Genomic DNA, 23,766 nt, shown 5'->3' on the forward strand with positions numbered 1-23,766 from the left:
ATGCTGGCACCCTGATGTTTGTAGCAGCATTTATCTACAGTAGCCCAAGTATCTGTTAACTGATGAATGGATAAAGAAGAGGTGTTGCACACACACACATACAGACACACACACACACACACACACACACCAGAATATAACTTAGCCATAAAAAAGAATGAAATTTTACCATTTTCAACAATGTGGCTGGAGCTAGAGAATACTATGCTAAGTGAAATAACCAAATAAAGACAGATGATTTTACTCAAGTATGGAATTTAAGAAACAAACAGGCAAAAGGGGAAAAAAAAGAGAGTGGCAAACCAAGAAACAGATCTTAACTATAGAGAACAAACTGATGATTACCAGGGAGGAGGTGGTTTGGGGGAATTTGCTAAACAGGTGATGGGGATTAAGGAGTACATTTGTTGTGATGAGCACTGGCTAATGTATGGAAGTGCTGAATCACTGTACAGTACACATGAAACAAATATTACACTGTTAAATAATTGGAATTTAAATAAAATTTCAACAAATGCTTCAGAGAAACTAAAAAAAAATATGTTCTTTGTTTATTTTAGAACAATTTAGTGGGAAAGATTTTTTAGCCCAAAATAATTTCCTTCAACTTGGAGGTAAATGTGTATCTCAGAATTGGCTCTTGAATTAGTACACTTGTCGCTGCATATAGGATAAAGATAGAAATATAAAGGCATAAAATAACACATTTCTAAAAAGAAGAAAAAAAATCATGCTTGATATGTAAGAAAAATAAGGAAACATATAACTAATAATTTGTATGAGTAAATTTACATATGCAAAATAAATTATCTAGAAATAAACATTTGCCTTAATAACATAATGCTATTCAAACTTCTGAGGGAATATTCAAAAAATGCAGTTTTAATTTTAATATGCACATGAGATCAATTAATGTATCACATATGCAAATATGAAGGCAATGACCCTGATTTTGAATACTTGTTATTTCTGGAGTTGGCATATGGCTCTCTCCAACAGCAGACATAATGATTTCAATAAATTAGCTGCTAATGCCACGTAATGAACTCTGATTTGTGTTAATTTGTGCATTACTTAGCAATTTCATGTTAATTTTTTTTGGAAATCAGTTTTTAAGGCAGTATTAGAATTTCATTTTGCACCTAAGTTTTTGAAAATGGCAAGAATAAGGAAAACATTTTGATTTAGATATTTTAATAAGACAAAAGCAGTTTCATAAAGTAGGAATGTAGAAGGTGACTCACAAAGCTTAACCAAAAATTTGTTTCTAATAATCCAAATGTTTGAAAAATAATGTTTCGAAGGACCAACAATGCTATGAAAGGGTCAGAAAGGGTTATGAGGCTTATATTTAAAATAGCAAGTACTGAGTTCCCTCTTGAAATCTTTCCCACCCCTACCTACTATTCTAATGTAATGCATAACATTGCAAGTTTTATTTGTTTGTTACTGGTGGTGGTGCAGGTAAAGGTGGGGCAGTAATATTCACAAATATATACATATATTTATGCATGTGAATTGTATATGTATGTATATGTATATCTGTATCTTAAATGTCCACATCAGATTATTTTTATGAAATTATTAGAAATAAAATACACTAAGAGAGAAAACATTTTGTCTTTCTAACTACACTGAATAAAATCCAGTAGCTTTTCCTTGTAAGTGTGGTCTTACACTGATCGAGTGGTCTTACATATAAGCTGATAAATATGAATGTTTTCTATTTGATTTTTGTCAGAGTCTAAAAAAATATAACAGAACTAAAATCATTCCTACTCCTATATATATTCTTTTTAACATCTCATACGATTTTCTATACCTCACTTTCCTTATGTAGGAGTAGGATAATGGTAATTAACTCACGCAACTCTTAAGGGAATTTAATGAGTGAATATATGCAAAATGCCTAGCAATAGGTAATAATTCTTTTTTTAAAAAAAGATTTAATTTATTTATTCATAAGAGACACAGAGAGAGAGGCAGAGACATAGGCAAAGAATGAAGCAGGCTCCATGCAGGGGGCCCAATGTGGGATTCAATCCTGGGATTCTAGGATCACACCTTGGGCCCAAGGCAGGGGCTTAACCACTGAGCCACCCAGGCATCCTGGTAATAATCCTTAGGAAAGAAGTGTTGGTAAGGAAGTATGGTTACATGGATGGTATCACCTGATCAAACACAAGTGTCTCCTACTTAAATCTCCTGTCCATTCTCCATGTTACAGCCAGTGTTATGGTCAGTGTGGAACATTAATCTGGTTTATGTTACGACTTCTTTGTTTCATCCTCAGAGGGTACTTCCAAGATAAAAGCCGGAATCCTTACCATCGAATTCGAGACCCTTCACATTTTTGGCCTGCCTCTCCAATTTTCTGAGGTCATCTGTCAATATTTATAAATCATATCAACCAGTCTATTCACACTAAACAATTTGTATTCATCTAAACACGTCATGACGTTGAATGCCCCCATACGTACTTAAATAATATTCTTTCTACTTGAGATGTTTGCTCTAACTTTATTTTCCTGGAAAATTCCTACTGATCCTTCTCAATTTTGGAATGTGATCATTGATACGTCCAAGTGAATATTTCAGTCTAGGTGAATGTTGCAATCTCCTTATTCCCATAACTTTTTGAAAACTGTATTTGAGAGTGTATAATATTTATTTATTTCCATATCTCACTCTCTTGTGGACTCTTAGCATCATGCAGATTAGTACCCTATTCAATATGTCTTTTAACACACAGTGCTTAATACAGTAATTAGCATATAATAGACTTTCAGTGAGTATTTCTTGAGTCTCATGTTGAAAAGGATGTAGAAATTGTGTTCATAAGATGTTCTTCTAATAAGAGATAGTAAAGCATAATATTTAAATGGCTCCTGGGTATTTCAAATAAATCCTGGATTTAAGAGATATTGTTTGTGCTTCTCAGCAGCTGTATTTTCATGTTTAATTCCATGAAATGTTAAGTTCATCTGTTTTTAATTATAAATACTGGAAATATTGCTTTATTTTTTCATAATATAATCTTTGTTTTTTCCTGCAGTGTTCTCCATGTCTCATTGACTCTGGTAAACTTTCTCACTTCACAAAGAGAACATAAGGTATGGCAAATTCATTCAGTGCTAATCATGAGCTGAGCATTTTGATGTTTCACTTCCTTCCCTAAGACAAAGTTAGAGGTGCCAGGAATATTGAGTTGTGACTTGTGAATCTTCTTGCTGATCCAAACATACACGGGAGACCAAAAAAATATTCAGGGCCCATATAAAAAGCTGGTGTTAGATACTGAATTGCAGTATATTCAGGGGCATGGAATCTTTAAACCTTGTTTTTCTTGTATTTGTAGTTGGGATTTTAGGGTAGATCAGTATATATGGTGTACCAACATAAGTTCTCTTGTAGTTGGGGAAGGTAAGTCTCTGTGCAGGAAACTCAAACATTTCCCAGAGATTTGCACTCTTGGTCTCATTATTGTCTAGTTCATCAGAATGTCTGTAATCCTACTTAGCTGCTGCACATGTCAACACTTCAACAGGTACTGAGGTTTTGGTTCTCATCTGCTTTGGCTATTGGAGTTAGTCAATGGGCCTTCCATCTAATGTAAGGTGTCTTAATATTCCACATAAAAGTGGTTAAGTGACCATTTCAGATTTTTTTTTATAGACAGATTATCATCTTTTAAAATAATATAAAGCTATGTCTTCTTACATCATCTGTGGCATAAAATGTTCAGTTTAAAAAACATCCTCTAAACATTCTAAATAACTCCAGTAATGACTTATTTTATAAAATAACTTATAATTTTTAATATTATAATATGCATAATATTTTAGACTCCTTGCTAACTTAATGTTGAATCATTACAAAGTTGTGTGTATGTGTGTGTGTGTGTGTGTTTCTGTAGGAGAATGTTTCAAGAGTAAATATCTCCTATATATATATTTTTTCTAATTCTCCACATGCAGTATTTTAAAAATCAAATATGTAGGGCAGCCCTGGTGGCGCAGCAGTTGAGCACCGCCTGCAGCCCAGGACGTGATCCTGGAGACCATGGATTGAGTCCCACATCGGGCTCTCTGCATGGAGCCTGCTTCTCCCTCTGCTTGTGTCTCTGCCTCTCTCTCTCTCTCTCTCTGTGTGTGTCTCTATGAATAAATAAATAAAATATTTTTTTAAAAAATCAAATATGTAGAAGTTTGAGTGCTTATCAGGGCTAGGATGTATTGAACTAGCAACCTAGACTAAGTACCAGGACAGAATGAGAACTGCTCATAAGTTTCAGTGCATAAAATCGAGGTAGACATTTGAAGAGTCACTATTGGGGTAAAAAGAAAACCAAAGTGAAGCAGTCAATTCAACCCAGACATTGGTAGTCTGAAGAGACTAAGATAAATAGGAGTTGACAACTTATTGCCTAAGTAGTATTAATCAGAGCAAGAATTTAGAGGGATAAGATATCATCTCTGAAAACAGAACTATAAAAAGGCTTTTTAGTGCATTAGTAAGAGTTCTCCAGAGAAACCAATAGGATGGATATCTATATCTATATATCTATATCTATATCTATACCTATATCTATATCTATAACCAATAGGACCAATGACCAATAACCAATCTCTCTCATATATACAGATATATATGAGAGAGAATATAAGGTTTCAGCTCACATAATTATGGAGTCTGGCAACTCTTTTATTTTTTTTTTTAAGATTTTATTTTTATTATTTATTCATGAGAGACAGAGAAAGAGAGAGAGGCAGAGACACAGGAAGCAGGAGAAACAGGCTCCATGCAGGAAGCCTGATGTGGGACTTGATCCCGGGACTCCAGGATCACACCCTGGACTGAAGGCAGCGCTAAACCACTGAGCCACCCAGGCTGCATGAGGCTGGCAACTCTTAAACATCTTCAGGGTGAGTTGGCAAGCTGGAAACCAAAGAAAGCAGATAGTAATAGTTCCAGTCTGAGTCTGAAGGCCTCAGAACCAGAAGAATCAATGGTGTATTTCTACCCTAAAGGCTGATAGACTCTAGACCCCCAAAGAGCTGATTTCAATTCAAGTCCTAGGGCAGGAAAAGGCCAATGTTTCAATTCAAAGACAAGGAATCTTCCTTTCTTTGGGGAAGGTCAATCTTTTTTGTTATATTAAATCCTTCCACTGATTGAATGAGGCCCATCGCCATTAAGGAGGGTGATATATTTTACTCAGTCTACCTATTTTGATGTTAATCTCATCTAAAACACTTTCAAAGAAACATCCATAAGAATATTTGACTAAATTTCTTTTATTTAAAAAAGATTTTATTTTTTTATTTATTTGAGAGAGAGACAGAGAGGAAGAGAGAACAAGTGGAGGGGCAGAGGAAGAGGGAGAAGCAGGCTCCCTGGGGAGCCCAATGTGGGGCTCAATCCCAGGACCCTGAAATCATGACCTGAGCTGAAGGTATATGCATTACTGACTGAGCCACCCAAGTGCCCAATGTTTGACTAAACTTCTGAGCATCGTGTGGCCTACTTAAGTTTACCCATAAAATTGACCATCACATTAGTAGAAACAGAAAATATAGAATTCACAAATGACAGCTCTTTGACACCTTGTAGAAATCAGAGAGTGACCACAAAAATTTATTAAGCTTAAGACATAGTTTAGCTGGACCAAATGAAGTAGAGGGTCAACGGCTGGAGAATGGAACAGGGAACAGGTGGAAATCCTAGTTGTTCAAGTGATGAGGCTCCCTCTCCATGACAATGGTCTTATGATGAGACAAAGAAGAAACACATACTTACAAAAAGAAAGTAAACTATAATTTGAGAGAGAGTCACTTATGTTCTAGCTGTAAGGAGAAAGTTCTACAAGAAGTTTGGGAAGGGTTTATCATGAATTAAATAATTTAACAAATGTACAAAAATACTAATATAATACTGGGTATTCACATCCCATTGGACTATACTTTGTCCTATTAACTTTGTTCAAATCCATGTAAATAACAGATAATGAGGTGTCATGCCTGTATTGTCTTGCCTGTTTTACTTGGTAGCCTGTGAGGAAACTTAGGGACAATACTGAACTTTATTGCCTTCATGTTTGTGTAACTTGTTTTTGGGTCAGAGACATTTTTATAATTGGCGTCTTGATTACTCCTACTACCCTTAATTTGAGTGGACCTCAGTAGGGTGGTGGGTAGCAAAAATGGAAGAGAAGTCAGCACTGGTAACAAGCACCCAACCAGGAGGTCAGAAGGAACAAACTAGGGCGAAAGAGTTCTAAGGAGAGGATAAGAAAGAGATCTTGAGGGATCCCTGGGTGGCGCAGCGGTTTGGCGCCTGCCTTTGGCTCAGGGCGTGATCCTGGAGACCCGGGATCGAATCCCACATCGGGCTCCTGGTGCATGGAGCCTGCTTCTCCCTCTGCCTGTGTCTCTGCCTCTCTCTCTCTCTGTGACTATCATAAATAAATAAAAATTAAAAAAAAAAAAGAGATCTTGGAACAATTCCCTTAGCTTCCAACTGAGTTTGTGGTTTTTTATGCCTTAAGACAAGGACTTTTATTTGTTCATTTATTATTTATTTTTGGGGGTGCTATTTTTCAGAATCTCAGAGAAATGGTAATGCCTTTGATGCTGGTGGTCAGGTTTATTAATTCGTCTGCCCTCACCTTTCACATGTCTTTCATTCTGACAACTGCAGACTTCTGTAGTCACAGTGCTCAGCTAGTAATTGGTCTGTTCATATATGTTGAATAGTTGTTTTATACCAAAACATTCTTAACTGACGTTTGGTTCATCAACTCTGGAAATTTTGTAGAGGATCGCTCATGGCACACTGAAGTCCAGAATCAAAAACCTTTGTACCATTTGAGTTGAACCTACCAAAAGACATTTGTGTTTGTTCCTAAACTTGCTTGTTCCAGTTAACATTGTCATTGCAATTATAAATTTTAAGGATGCCTGTTCAGATGAAATATAAATGTGAAAGATGAAGTGTTGATGCTTGGATGAAAATGAACTTGAATGCTTAGGATACATTCGATGAAGATGAGAGGAAAAGAAAATCTGTTGAATTGATGTATAGGCAGAAAACTGCAAAAACTTGAGAGAAAATCAGAAAAAACTGGAGACATGCTACATTACATTGCTTAGCAACTGTCTGAAATTCCAGCTATCTTTGAAGAAACTCAAGCTGAAATTCACACATTAGATTGTAGTTTATGCAAAGAAAGCAGTGCAGAACTTTAAACATTAAAATAAAAGATTGAGATCTACATTAAAAGTTATTGGTGAATGGATGTGCATTTAATACTTTCTATTCAAATACAATGCTTAAGGATTTTGTAGGTTTTTAGAATCCCCCATTTTTTGTAATCAAATGACTGACTAAATACATATATTAATATTTTTGGCTATGAGATATCTACTGTGGTTAAATCAGTTTTCCTAGTGTCAAATATAAATTAATCCATCATTATTCATCACATTCTTCACATTACAACAGTATTTTGGCCTTTGTGGTTGTTACATATAAACATAGGAACTAATACTTTCCAAAAAAATATTTGTATCCAATTATAAGAGATAAGATTTTACTTATGGATTGCAGTGACTAGGTCATTAGAGAGGAGGTGGGGCTTGAGTTGAAATGAGGAGAAATAGGGCAGCGGTGGTGGTGTGTGGGAAGCAGAGGCCGAGTCTGGTTAAGAGAAGATTAAAGAATAAGAAAATCAAGAGGCTGTAATGAACAAAGCAGCTCCAACCTATCTACTGGATCCAAGGAGTCTTACTAAGGAATAATAAAGTGATTCATTTGCAGAATGGAGACAGGTGGTGTCAGCTTTCAATGGCATGAGAAAATATTTGTGATTTATTTCTTTGTGTGGAGTTATTAAATGTTTCTGAATAGCAGTAATAGCAAAGAGAGATAACATAATTAAAGCCATATTTTATGTGGAATCAATTCATTAGATAGATAGAGGGGGCAGGAAGATGGAAGATGTGGCAACCATTAAGAAGATTGTTATAAACAAACCTCTGAATTATTTGACCCCAAATCTCTAACTCTCTCTAATTATTTAATAATATAAAAGAATATTAAAATTTCATCTTAATTTAAATAACTATCTGTTTACTGTTGTTATTCTTTAGTTACTCTGAATTTTCCAGCCTTTTTAATTGAAATCATTTAAACTAGATTACATCGTATATGGATATGAACATCCTCACACATATATAATTTATTATTTTTATAAGATAAATATAGTGACATATTTTGAATAGTTTGTTTTAACCTATCACTGCAATAGTTTCTGGAATATTCTGACAGTTACAGATCAGCTGGATTGATTCACTCAATTCCACAATATGAGTTGCTTGACCTTGATATATTTTGTAATGCTATTTCTATCTACTCCTCAATTTCTCTGACTTATATGTCTCCATGTAACCTCAGTTTTATCTCTTCTTAGCTGATTTCATAAATCCTTCTCTTCTAGTCACCTGTCTAATACTATCTCAATATACCATCTAATAGAGGATGCCTATTAATAGCAGTAGTAAACTCTAAACTGCAGTAAATTATATGACTGGGATTTTTATCTAGGCTTTTTTCCTCATAAAATATGTTTTTTTCTATGTCCCTCCTGAACAGTCTTTGTCAGAAATGAACAGCATATAAATATTTGATTTATTACATTTCTATCCACAGCACCAAAATTGAAATGCCATACCTAAAACACCATTTGTCATCAGGGTGGTAAATGTTCAACCAGTCTGCTTGAATTCTTCTTCGTGGGCATAACTAGAACTAGAATTTATATGGCCAAAAGGAAAAAAAAAACCTACAAACAATTATGAGGGTTAATATTTTGCCTAAATAAATACATTTCAAGTCTTATCATTAAAAAACAATATAAAAGGGAATAAGAAATGAATTTAAATCTTATAAATCTCCAGACATCATTTTGAGCAATAATGTCAACTTTCTCACTCAGAAAAATTGAGCAGAGCTGACCATAAATATCAGCACTTGATGAAATGAGTTTCATATCTCCTCTCTTTCTTTATCTCTCCTCTATAAATTTATGTATAATGCCCCTTCTCATACCTAATTGATCTCTGTGAAGGGCTTGCTATGGATCTCCTGCTTGTACTCTGTGTGTTTTAATGGTGAGGAATGTGTAGTAGTAGTTATGGATATCATCACTTTGTACTCGAATTGGATAAGAAAGTAGGCTGTTCACAAGCCATAAAATAGCCAATGGGTAAAAAACAGTTTACTCATTTAACAGTTATTGAGAACTTACTCTGGACTGTTTACCTGACTGTGTCCTGAGGTCGAATTTGGCTTTAGGACACCAGCACTTTTGGTTTCTCTTTTACTTTACTGTACAATCCTTTGTAGATTTCTTTGCTGATTTCTCCTCTTCTTCTCAAACTCTTAATGATGGTGTATCCAAGTACTCAGGCTTTTGTTTTCTTATCTATTTCTACACTGTTCTTTTTTTTTTTTTTAATTTTTATTTATTTATGATAGTCACAGAGAGAGAGAGAGAGGCGCAGAGACACAGGCAGAGGGAGAAGCAGGCTCCATGCAGGGAGCCCGATGTGGGATTCGATCCCGGGTCTCCAGGATTGCGCCCTGGGCCAAAGGCAGGCGCCAAACCGCTGCGCCACCCAGGGATCCCTACACTGTTCTTTTTTAAAAAATATATTTTATTTATTTATTCTCACACAGAGAGAGGCAGAGACATAGGCAGAGGGATCAATCCCAGAACCCCGGGACTCAATCCCAGGACCCCAGGATCACGACCTGAGCCAAAGGCAGATAGATACTCAACCGCTGAGCCACCCAGGTACCCCCTACATCCTTCTTGTTTCTGTTAAAGACAGCTGTATCTTTTGATTTACTCAGGCCAAAATGCTTGAAACATCCCTTCACTTTTCTTTTTTTCTTATAACTCTGCATTCAATGTGTTAGGAAACTCTGTTGGCCTTATTTTCAAAATATATCCAGAGTAAGATTCCTTCTCACCACCATTCATATCTGAGCCACAAAAACCTTCTTTTTTTTTTATTTGTGGCAAGAATAATCCTGTTAGAACATAAGGAAGATCATATTATTCAGCTCAAAATGTTATACAAGATCTCCACTTTACTCAATGCATAAAACTTATACTGATGGCACATGATCCAATTCCCACTTCTCTTTGTCACATATCTCGATTATTTTTTTCTTGCTTACCCTCCAGTCACATTGGCTTCTCTGCTTTTCTTCAACCATGTCAGGTGCGTCTGCCTCAGAATATTTGCACTAGTTCTTCTTTTTGCCTGGGAGGATTAATCACAAAATATCTGCATAGAAAAAGTGCTCACTTCCTTTGGTCTTTGATCAGACGTTATCACCTGAGGACAGGGATTTAATCTTTTGTTTTTTTTTTTACTGATATATACTGAGCACCTAAATAATCTCTTGTATATACCTAATTTCTTCTAGCCTGAAATACACATTTTCAACTTTTAAAATACCTATAAACATGATGCATTATACTATTGATAGCACATTATAGATCAGTTGAAAAGATTATTTTTCTTTCTTATTTGTATATAAAATAATACAGTATATCTTATCATCAAGGACACGCTAATATCAATGAAATACAGAGGGAGGAAGTTAGTGAATATTTGTTAAATGAAAAAATAAAAGACTGAACAAGAATGAAATACAGCTTTTCCTTTAAGATATTTACAAACTAAAAAAAAAGATATTTACAAACTAATTGAATAGGAAGACTTGTAAAGGGGTTTATATTAGCATACTATGCAAACTATATAAAAGTAGTATTTGAATATAGGAAAGAAATTTATTCTTGTTTAATCTTATTACTGAGTAGGAAGGGTTACTCGAAGTTATTACCACTACAACACTACAACTAAGAATATAAGAAGTTAATACTAGGGTTAAAAAAAAAAGGTAGGTCAGAGATATAAAAACATAGTCCAGAAAGTGACCTTTAGTGACAATTAGGAAGAACCATGTACAATATCTAATTATATCTAATAATTATATCTAATTATTAGTTGTAAGAATGTTCATTATATTTCTTCTTGAATATTGTTTTAAGGTTCTTATAGTCTTTGCTCTAATTGTGCTTATATATATGAAATTCAAGTTTATGTAGATTTACATGTATGGACTCTTGAAAGTTTATTCTAATATCTGGGAAATGTGATTTTACTCCTTTTGGAAATAATTAGAAAACAAGTGGTAAAAATCTGTGTCCCTCTATTTCTAAAGGATGTCCATAATTTCTTGAAACATAGTTAATATGTTTGATTATTTTTATAATTGAAGAGGTCCTTGATAACATTATGTGTATTTTACTATATTTCCTGTCTTCGTAAACACCCTCTTGTTTTCAAAGGAATTTTTAAAATGCTAAGGTAGGGATGTTATGGCAAACCAGTGCACAGAATTGCAATCTGTAGTAGAGGGAAAGATAAGGAAAAGGGGACAATTATTATCTCCCTTTTCATAAAGCTGACTGCAATAGCTTCTTGGTCTTTTAAAAAATATATTTTATTTATTTATTCATGAGAGACACAGAGAGAGAGAGAGGCAGACATAGGCAGAGGGAGAAGCAGGCTCTATGCAGGGAGCCTGATGTGGGACTCAATCCTGAGACTCCAGGATTATGCCCTGGGCTGAAGGCAGGAACTAAACTGCTGAGCCATCCGGGGATCTCTGTTTATTGTCCTTTGACTAAGATCATAAAGCTGACCACAAATAGTTTGCCTTTTTATGATATGCTGATGTGAGTTTCTTTTGTGTTTGGTTGGTTGGTTGATTTTTTTTTTTTTTTTCCCTTTTGGTCATATGGGGAGTAAATTTGAAAAACATCTCTGTAGATAAAATTAACTACATAAATTACAACGGAATATCAAATTGTGAGGTGCTTTTGAGACCATAAGATGGTAAGATTGTAGTGATGATCCATAGACATAATATCAGATACATATTGAAATTTTTGGACAAAAAAAACCCAGACACACATCAAATACACATTAATAGTTCTTGGTTTAGCATATTATCTATAGGAAAGAAAAATTACAAGTATCTCATGAAAATAAATAAGGGAAACATTAGAAATATTTAAGGTGTAGGGTTGAATCTTTATGTGTAGTATCTATAAACTATTTCTATTTAGTTCTGACTAATCCATATAATAATGTGAACAAAGAAATAATGTATGATTTCAAAAATTTTTTTCTGAGGAAAATGAAAGTTCATTTAAGCTAGCCATAATGCAATAATATAATTATCCTGGAAAGTCTAGATACCTAGCAATGTAGAGCTTTCATTGACTCATTTGTTCATCTCTTCCACTAAAACTAATGGAACACTTCCTGTATTCAAACAATGGTACCAAGTGCTAATATACCTTCTAAGGAGAGCTTCCAGCACTGTAGTCTAATAGGAGCCTTGCTATTTTTGCTATTTTAATCACTTGAGCCCCACCATCTAGCACAGTATTTGAAACATTCTAAGTAACTACTGAATGAACATTTGAGAAATGAATATTGAATAATAGCCAATTGTTAATGTGAATTTTAGTGAGGAACAATATATAAATGTTTGAGATCAAAGAATAAATCCAAGGCATTTCTCCTTTACTTCTGTCATTTTTTTTTTTTAATATCCCACCTCCAACTCATCAGCACATCCTATCATGTAAACTTAGTCCAGGGTATTGTTATTTTTAACAAAACGATTGTAGTGGCCTTTTAACTGCTTTCTGAATTCCGCTCTTACATGTCTATAAGTCTATTCTCATACAGTAGTCTGTGCAATTATTTTAAATTTAAATTTAATTGTATAATTAAATGGGTCAGGTCTAGGTTAGGTATTCAGGACTCCTATCTTTCATCTTTCCATGAAACCAACTTACTTCACTTATAATTTGAACTCACATTATATATCAACCATGATCCAATCACATTTATCATTTAAACATATATTTCCATCAAATAAAATTATTTACCTTTATATTATTAAGTTTTAATGAAGTACATACCATGGGTACTAGTATGTTATACTAACTGTTCTAGTAAAAGATACGTGAGCTGAGTTTAACTTCTCGTTTTTCAAATACTTTCCATGTAAATCAACAGATCTCCTAAGCCACCTAAACAGGACAACTAATATAAATATCCACTGCTTCAAAGTTTTTATTTTTCTGTCTTTACTTTCTTTGGTTTACATTATATTAATTCTTTTCACTTCTTGAGCCACTACTCTGTTTATTAACTAAGGATGGCACCATTGTACATTGTACATCAGATACCTCTGAACTATTAATCTGGAACTAATTTCTTATTTCAACCAACCTCATTTTATCCATTCTCTCATTGACCCCAATGTAGACCTGAATATCACTTTTCACAAAAATTACACTCATTGTCCCATTCTTCTTCTACACTCCAAGATACTTGTAGAGGTGCTGTAAATCAGTATCTGTTTGAAGTGAGTGTGCTTGGAATTTTTAGCACTATGTTGGCAAGAGGTGCTTGGTTCGCTAAAGAAATTTAGAAATATACAAAGCTTAGATGTGTTTATACCTCCAAAAATACCACACGGATAACATTAAAGTATCACTAGTACTTAGCAGACTCAATTGAAGAGAATAAATTACTCTATATTCTTATTTAATAGAAAACAATGGAATTTATGAAACTATTTTACATTAACTCCACAAATATTTACTAATCTCCTCTTCCATGCCAGGTACTAGGGGTACTACTGTAAATATATTGAACAAAACTCCTTATGCTCACAGAACTTTAAGTTTAGTTAATAGTAAAGAACAATAATAAGTAAGATGTAAGATATTTAGTAGGCAATAAGTGTTTTGGGAAACATCAGAGAAGGAAAGTGTGATGGAGAGTTTTGGGGACAGTGTCCAAGTATAAATCAGAGATACCTCATTGATAAAAAGACATAAAGTAAAGGCTTAGGGAAGAAAGTGAGTGAGTTTTGGCAAACTGAATTTAAATAAAATATCATAAAAATAAAATAAATGCAATTAAATAAAAAAAAGAAAGAGAGTGAGCCATGGAATTATCCTTGGGAAATCAGAGTGAAGAACCAATGCAAAGAATGAAATAGTATTGGGCATGTTATATTTCATCAGTCATGAATTTGACTCTGCCCAACTTTCTGACATGTTTACAATTCTTGTCTCAGAAGTATGTTTTAAACATTTTATAAGTAATGAGCTATTTTGGGCTGAATTTTGTTCTTGCAAAATTCATATATTGAAATCCTAACTCCCAGTACCTCAGAATGTGCCTATTTGGAGATAAGGTCTTTAATGAGGTAATTAAGATTAAATGAGGTCATGTGAGTGGACGCTACTCCAATATTCAAGAAGAGAAGAGTAGGGCACTGCCACACTTGGAGGGAAGACCATATGAAGACAGAGGAGATGACCATCTATGAGCCAAGGAGAGAGGTCTTAGAAGAAATAAGCTTACAGACACTTTCATCTCTGATTTCTAGTCTCCAGAATTGTTTTATGTTTCTATCGCTAAAGCTACCCAGCTTGTGGCACTTTGTTATGGCAACCCTAAAGAACTGATACACTAATCTTTTAACTAGTCTAAGATATAAAGAAACAATTTTGAAAACCAAGGATGCCTGTTTACAGGATCCTATTGTAGGACATCAAGTGAGATGTTATGCTTTTCTGAAAATCTGTTAGTCCTATGGCATGGGGATCCCAAAGCCACAGGAAGTACAGATCACTGCAGTCATCTTGTATTGTCTTTTCTGTTCTGAACATGTTAGTCTGGGTTAATAAGAGTAAGAGTTATTTTGAAATCTTATCAAAGCAGACCTCCATTAGACCAAACACAACTGTGGAAATATTAATTATCCTACAATATTAGATTGTATTGCCAAATCAAGATAGTCAGAAAATCAAGGTATTGGAAACATGCTTCAGTCAAATCTTGTAAAAGAATCTAAGTAATTTTAAAATCCTTGCTTCTAGGGATCCCTGGGTGGCGCAGCGGTTTGGCGCCTGCCTTTGGCCCAAGGCGCGATCCTGGAGACCAGGGATCGAATCCCACATCGGGCTCCCGGCGCATGGAGCCTGCTTCTCCCTCTGCCTGTGTCTCTGCCTCTCTCTCTCTCTGTAACTATCATAAATAAATAAAAATTAAAAAAAAATAAATAAATAAAATAAAATCCTTGCTTCTAAAGGCACAGTTGGCAGGCATCCTATGCAATGACGAATATGCTTACATCTTCATGAGGACATGACAGCCAGCAAGAGTGTTAGATAGCCTGCAGTTTGTGAGCAGGTAATTTTTTTTTTTTTTTCACAAACCTTATAACCCGTAGAGTAAGCCATGCACAGATAATCTTCCTGTTCTCTAGGCTTCTTTTGATTAACTTTATAAGAGAGCAAAGATTTATGAGGGGAAGTTGTTTCTGCAGTGACCTCTTGTGGTGCTCCTTTCAGACTATGAGAAATGGCATCATTTGATTCCAGAAGGGGGTGACAGTGCAGTGTTCCAATCAAAACCATTGTAGGGGTGCATTGGCAGATATACCCTTTCCTCCAGGAGGCTTACACTGAGCAGAGAGAGACTTATTCATGATTTCACTTATTCTTGTCATTATCACGCTCTGCAGAAGGAAAATGTCTAAAAAAATCTCTTGTTAGTTCCAATTCATACTGAGTCTTCAAGAAGCTAGAGTTGAACCGAGCTGAGTTCAGCATTGCCTCTTCACCTGCAATGGCTCTTCAGTCTGAAATAACCTAGAATAAAATCAGCAGGAGAAGGTTTTGAGAGTCTGAATTGGTAGAGCTCATCCTTGTTACCCATTCTTTTTGTTACTAATGTATCAAAAAAACTATCATGATAAGCATGTCTCAAGGTTTGCTTTTGATTCTGCTTATTAATTTACATTATTATCCTGCTGAATGCCCCAAATACTTCTCTGAATTAAGATTTCTTATTTTATAAATTTTATTTAAGATCAATTTGCCAAAATATAGTATAATACCCAAGGCTCATCTCATCAAGTGCCCTCCTTAATGCTTGCCTCCCAGACCCCTCATCCTCTCACCCGCTTCCCCTTCAGCAACCTTTTGTTTGCTTCCCAGAGTCAGGAGACTCTCATGGTTTGTCTTCCTCTCTAATTTTCCCCCAATTTTCCCTCTTCCTTTACGGTCCTTTTCACGTATGAGTGAAACCATATGATGATTGTCTTTCTCTGATTGACTTATTTCACTTAGCATAATACCCTCCAGTTCCATCCACGTCTGAATTAGGATTTCTAACACTTACTACAAGAGGCGAGGAGATTTATATACAGAGAAGCTAAGTAATTTGTCCGGTGTCAAAACAGCTAAAGAATTGATGGAGAATTCAGACTGAGTGACAGTTTGATGCCAAATCTTGTTTGTTTAGCCCCTAAGATATACTACTTAAACAACTTATATGGAATGGATGCTTGGGACATTTAAGTATCTCTGTCTTCTTCTTTAGAAATGAAAGGCAAAACTAAAACATCTCCCAACATGGTTCTAAAGAAATAGTTACATGTCAGTGAGATTTGAAAAAATGACTTTGTGTTCCTATATACATTCTGAGTGCCCACCACTCCACCCTTCCCCACTCCTCACCTTTCTCCACCTGCACCAAAGCCTCAGGAATTGATCTATGTGGATTACAGTAACGGGTTCTCTCCCTCAAGCTTCCAGTGGGCTTAGCCATTTGGAAGCTCAGCAATAGATTGGAAGAGGAGAAGGAGGTGGGGATCATCTTTACTTTTGCTTTCTCCCTGTGATAGAGCCAAAATCCAACTGAGTTCCTTGACTAGAGATTTCAACTCCTTGACATAATCCTTCCACAAAGACTTCTCAGTCTCTAAATACTGGCACACTTTCCTTCCTCAGTCCATTGGGTAGAATGGTGCACTACTCTCACCAGGATGACGAACTGTGCTGTCCCTCACAGTCTCTCTGTACTTTGCCCACAATTTTGTCTTATCTCTTTTCAAAACTCTCCTTTTTTTTTTTTCAAAACTCTCTTTGAATTGTCATGATTCGTGTATTTTAACTATTTTTTTGATGCCTTGATTAATACTATTTGAAAAGTTCTGTGGCATAATATAGAATACTAAGCTTCTCACTTTTTTATAACCACTCACTACACTAAGCATGCTGACTTATAGTCCCCAAATATATCCTTAATCTTTCCTCAAATCCCTTTCTGGCATCTACCTTTGACTTACTAAATATCAGAACAAGGTCCAGATGGATCTAACAACTAAAGGGTGATACAGGGGATAAACAAAACAAAGCAAAATCCCACAATAGGCTACAATTGTGGATCCTGTCTTCTACATTAAAAAAAAAAAAAGTACATTGCAACTGTCCAAATTTCAATAGAGATAATTCATTAAAATGGGCCTGTTGTTGTTGTTGTTACTGTTGTTGTTGTTTTTTGTTTACTATATTTAGTTTCTTAAAATTATTTGTTTTGGAATGAAACAGGACAGCAGATACAGATTATTTCCTTGCTAGAAAGTTTGTTAGAATTCTTCTAGAACACTGAAACATTGATCAACTATAAATATAGCTATAATCATCATCATATTTGAGTATATTGATTAAAGCCTGGGTGTGTGTGCATAATAAAGTAGTTTACATGTTGTAACCTATAAGATATATTTTCATGCCAAATAAAGCCATTTTGAGTATGCCCTGCTCTAATCTCAGCCATATTCTGGTATACTATTGCAGTTAAATCATTATTTTGGCATGAAGGCCACCGTCTTCATTTTGAACTCCTTAGTATCAGTGTTGTAGATGCCTCTCATGAGCCAGAACTGAATCTGGATAGATTAATTAATTGGAACATCTATCTATTTGGACCAGAATCATGAGATTTTTTTTTTTTTCTTGTGCCCACTACATACCATCAACTTGTTCAATGGCCATGATGAAATCTCCAAGCAGTGCCAAAACCATGCAAATATGGATCTGGTCTTTTTTTTTTTTTTTTTTTTTTTTTAGATTTTTTTAATTCATTTTGAGAGAGAGAAAAAGAGTTAGTGGAGAGGAAAAGTGGGGAGGCAGAGAGACAAGTAGACTTGTTGCTGAGCATAGAGCCTGATGTGGGGCTTGATCTCAAGACTCTGAGATCATGACCTGAGCTGAAATCAAGAGTCAGAGGCTTAACTAACTGAGCCACCCAGGTGCCCCTGAATCTGCTTTTATACTCAGAGGAGGGTGAGGGTGAATATAGAAGGACACTAGCACACCACAATTACTAAAGAAAAACCCAAAATGCTTATCTTCTGCTTACTGGGTTTAATTGTATCACCTCTATACTTAACAACAAATTATCAGGAATTTCAGATTTGTTACCTCAAAATGGAATCAGTTTGTTACCTCAAATTGCTTAATATTTATCTTACTCATAAGTATCTGTTTATATAGAACATTAGAGAACTTCACAAATTCTGGTAGAGTTACCAGAAACCAGGTTATTTCAGAATACTGCTTAAGAGAAGCAGAGGTAAAGCTTAGCAGTTTCAAGCACTAATCATGGAATAATCTACTGCTTTTATAGTAGAAACTAGTTTGACTCTTGAACTTGCATCATTTTCTCCAATAGTGATAGAATTGGGGCCTTGGCCCCAGCTGTGAGAGAACACAATTTTATATTATTCCCCTTAGCTTTGACAAAAGTGATCTTCTTCATGCCATGATTTCTTTTTCTCGTTTGAACATTTTATGACCTGCTTACATTGCCTTACTTTTGTACTATTCCCCTTTGAGAATAATAATGGTGGGGGGGAAGCCTGAAGCAGTCTTTTATTTTTCTCTTCTTTTTCTCTATTAATAAATGCATTGATTTGAGAGAAAGTAAGAATTGCTTAGACAACTCTAATGGTTGCACTCATTTCAGAATAGTTTGTTGGCTATTGATTAAAATGTAATGTGATACGTGAACACAGTTGTGATCTGATATCAAATAGCGGAGTTCTGATTTTGTTTTGGTAGACTACAAGTGACCCAGACAGTCATTTTCTTGGAAATAAAAACCAAGTCTTTGTTAAGATTATTTTTTGCATGTTTACATAAAGTAAACAAAAAAATAGTTTTCTATATATTATCAAAGTGATACTACCTTCTTAGACCAGAATGACTTATACTCATTTGGTGACACTTGTGTTTGATAAGATCAAATCATTTCTTAATGCCTAGGAGAAGGAAAGAAGCCAAACCATCAGTGTGATCGTGCCAGCTAAATGACAGTGATGAATGAGTAACTTATATTTATATTGTGTCTTTTCTTTTTTTTTTCTAACTAATCTTTTTTAAATACATGTCTGTGTAATGCTCTTTTCAAAAACTTAGTGTATTAGCTACTAAGTCAAAGAATAACCAAAAAAAATAATCTCATACAAAAAGAAGAGGAAGAAGTTTAAAAGTTCAGTAATGGGGCAGCCCGGGTGGCTCAGTGGTTTAGCACTGCCTTCGGCCCAGGGTGTGATCCTGGAGACCCAGGATCGAGTCCCACGTCGGGCTCCCTGCATGGAGCCTGCTTCTCCCTCTGCCTGTGTCTCTGCCTCTCTCTCTCTCTCTGTGTCTCTCATGAATAAATAAATAAAATCTTTAAAAAAAAAAAAAAAGTTCAGTAATGTCACACCTAATCAACTCTCAGGACCACCTAACTAATATATTATGATATTTTCCATTTAACATGTAGGAAAGGAATTAATGTATAATATTAAAAGAAATGTATTTTAATTTAAAATTCTATTAAAATTGTAATTATTTTTTAAAGACTTATTTATTTATTTGAGAGAGAGAAAGCACAAGCCTGAGTGAGAAGGGCAAAGGGAGAAGGAAAGAAGACATTAAGCAGATTCCACGTCAAGTGCAGAGCTCTGATGTGGAGCTTGATCTCACAACCCTGAGCTCATGGCCTGAGCCAAAACCAAGAGTCAGATGCTTAAATGGTCTGTGTAACCCAGGGGCCCCTAAAATTGTAATTATATATTAGCTTTATATAATTTTATATAATTTTAACTCAACCACTTAAAGTCTTTGTCTAATTGGTGATACTTTGGGTGCCTGGGTGGCTTAGTTGGTTAAGTGTCTGTCTTCATCTCAGGTCACAATTCTAGGGTCGTGGGATTGAGCCCTGCATTGAGCTTTCTGTTTAGCAGGGAGCCTGCTTCTCCCTCTCCCTCTGTTACTCCCCCTGCTTGTACTTGCTCTCTCTCTCTCTGTCAAATAAATAAATTAAATCTTTAAAATTTTTAAAAAATGGTGATATTTAAGGAAAAAAGAAGGAAGCATGGTGTTTGGTTCAAACTATAAACTCTTGGGATCCCTGGGTGGCTCAGTGGTTAAGTTCCTGCCTTCGGCCCAGGGCATGATCTTGGAGTCCCGGGATCAAGTCCCACGTCAGGCTTCCTGCATGGAGCTTGCTTCTCCCTCTGCCTGTGTCTCTGCCTCTCTCTCTCTGTGTCTCTCATGAATAAATAAATAAAATCTTAAAAAAGGAAACAAATTATAAACTCTTGAATTAACCAGAATAAAATAAATAAATAAGTACTATAATTTAACATAATTTAACCAACATAGGGATGCCTGGGTAGCTCAGTGTTTGAGCATCTGCCTTTGGCTTAGGGCATGATCCTGGGGTTCCGGGATCGAGTTCCACATCAGGCTCCCTGCAGGGAACCTGTTTCTCCCTCTGCCTATGTCTCTGCCTTCTCTCTGTGTCTCTCATGAATAAATAAATAAATAAAGTCTTTTAAAAAATTTAACCAACATAAAGTGGAGAAGAATAATATGATAGTGGGGTCAAATATGGAATTGCTAAAGACTCTTCTTTAAATTCTCACTTCCTAGACTATGACCAGGAGGGAAGTCTATCATATCATAGTCAATAGGACTACTTTGTCTTATTGAGAAGTTACAAAATGGTTACTCTTATTGCTTTGATATGAAAAAGGGAAGAAAGTCACTGGACTGGGAATAAGAGGTCTGGCTCTTCTATTACATGGTTGTATAGTCTTGAGAAATCATTTCACCTCTATGGATCTTACTTTCTTCATCCAGCAGTATCAAGTAATGATTAAGATTACTTGTTCTGGAACTGATTTGCTGAGGTGAAAATTGCAGTCCACCATTTATATGTAATATTAGGTAAGTTTCCTAATGTCTCTGGAACTTTTCCCTCACTTTCACAATGCAGATTATAGTACTAGCTCATAGCCTTGCTGTGAAGATTAAGTGAGTAAATACATTTAAACTGTTTAGAATAGTGTATACTCCATTGTAAATTTTTAATCTTTATTTAAATTCAATTTAGTTAATATATACTGTATCACTAATTTCAAGGTAGAATTTAGTGATTTAACATTTGCTCAGTGCTCATTACATCAAGTACCCTTCTTAATGCCCATCACCAAATTATCCCTTCCCCCCACCCACTTCACCTCCAGCAACCTTTTTTGTTTCCTAGAGTTCAGCATCTCTTATTGTAAATTCCGAATAAATTGTTGGCTTTAACTGCTGTATTGCTGTCATGAATTAATTGTATTTTAATATTTCATTTTGATTGATATATTGTGTTTATTTAAGATCTAAACGCAAAATGAAAACAGTGGTTTCTTAGACTTACCCCAGTTGTTTATGTGAAATTTTATATCGATGACTACTTTGCCAAAGAGTAAGGAAGAGAATTGGTCATTTATGGTATAATATTTGGTTTAATTTAGATGAAGACAGTAAGCCAAATGAGGCTATCAACACTTATCCTCCTTTTGGAGTTATCTGGCATCCATTTCCAAGATTGGCCCAGTCGTAGAAATTTGGTCAAAAGTTGAAATAAGAAGGTTCTAAAAAAAAAAAAGAAAAGAAAAGAAAAGAAAAGAAAAGAAAAGAAAAGAAAAGAAAAGAAAAGAAAAGAAAAGAAAAGAAAAAGAAAGAAAGAAATAAGAAGGTTCTTGTAGTACACAAGGCAAAGAGAAAAAGAGGTTATTTATGTTGTTATTGATATGGTATCTATTTTTCTCTCAGCTTTAGGGATTAGGTCTAAATTATCTAAAAGGATTTCACCTAAAAACTGTTTTGAAGATGGTTTTTGAGTGATCCGGGACATGTGTAGCAGATGGTAATGCGTAAACTACAGTTGTGGATAACATTGTTCTCATCACAGTAACGGATTCTGTGAAGGACCAGAGACATAGCAGGAACTTTTTTCAAAAAAATGTAATTGTGGTAAAATAATATGCAACGTAAAATTAACCGTCTTAACCATTTTTAGTTCAGTGGTGTTGTGTACATTTACCTTTTTGCGTAAATATGGTTTCAGAGAGAGTAGGAGAGGGAGTAGCTTAGCCTGTGTCTACAGTTGCCTCACTCTGTAGTAGGTTTTCTATTCCAGTAGTCTATAAGCATTATTGAAATCATCCTACTTTTTTTGAGATAACTTCAGTTTCTATTCCATCTTTTGAAATCAGTCCAAGAGGAGAATCATGTCATTTAGTTAAACCTAATCCCAAATCTGCTTTTATGTGCTGATAAGTATTTTGATTTCTGCCTAACTTTAGTTTGTAAATTGGTCAAATACTGCAGAGTCAGGCAGACAAGTTCCCCTCATTATGTTATTATTTACTAATTCATATTGTAAGTCACCTACTTTTGCTATAGAAACTTAATCCCAGAATTAAGTACAACTGCCATTTTTGGGCTGCTTTTTATTCAGTAGCTAAACTAGGCAGTTAAAGATTTAGACTTCAAAATAGCTCTGTGGAACAGGTAATAAAGACCTTACCTTATATATGAAGAAATCAAAGCCCAGAATGTTTCAGGATTGTTTCAGAGGTTGCGCATTCAGGGAAGCAAAACTCCAAAAACAAAGGCTCTGAAAGAGGATGATACCAGCTTCTGTGTCAAAAAGCCTAAATTTGTCAAAGGAAAGTTCTATCTTCAGTCCTCAAGCACTCCGAGCATGTAGACCTGCCAAAGACAAGCACAGTAGTGAAACCTGCTTGGGTAAATTGTTTAAGTTTAGAACCAAGAGTCAAAGCTGAGAACGTCCGAATGGCTTTTGCATCCTTGGTGACAGACAAGTGCTTTGTTTGCCTTTCTTAAAAGCTGTCTCTCTTCAGGCCTATCCAAGGAATAAAGCAAATTCTGATTTTGGTTGCTTTCCCTCTATTTGATTACGTGTCCACAAAGACAAGACACTTTTGCAAATATATTACATTCTGTCCTAATGTTTGCTATTTTTACTGTTTTGTCTTAAAAATAATTAAAAGATTTCTGTCTCTCATCCTTATCCATCTCTTTTTGTCTTAAGAGTCTTCACTGAAACTATTTGGAAGCTGCAACCAGAATAACCTGTTTAAAAACATTAATTGAAATAAAGTCATACTTCTGCTTAAAACTCTTCAAGGGCTATTCATTTTGTCCAAAGTAACCTGGCAAAATTTCCAACATGGTCTAAAGACTGCAATGAGATCTTGCCTTACTTTTCCCCTTTCTTTGCTTGTTCTTATTTAAGCCTGTGGGTACTCAGGCTTTTTTGCTGGCTGGAACAGTAGTCTGACTTCTTTTTATTCAAACGCAGTCTTCCTTGGGATTTCCCTCTTTTCTGGGGTTTGAGAAAATTTATCTGAAGTAGATGCTCAGTATTTTGTCCCAAATTAAACATATGTTCC

The sequence above is a fragment of the Canis lupus genome, chromosome 13 (assembly GCF_011100685.1).
Source record: "Canis lupus familiaris isolate Mischka breed German Shepherd chromosome 13, alternate assembly UU_Cfam_GSD_1.0, whole genome shotgun sequence".
Classification (NCBI taxonomy): domain Eukaryota; kingdom Metazoa; phylum Chordata; class Mammalia; order Carnivora; family Canidae; genus Canis; species Canis lupus.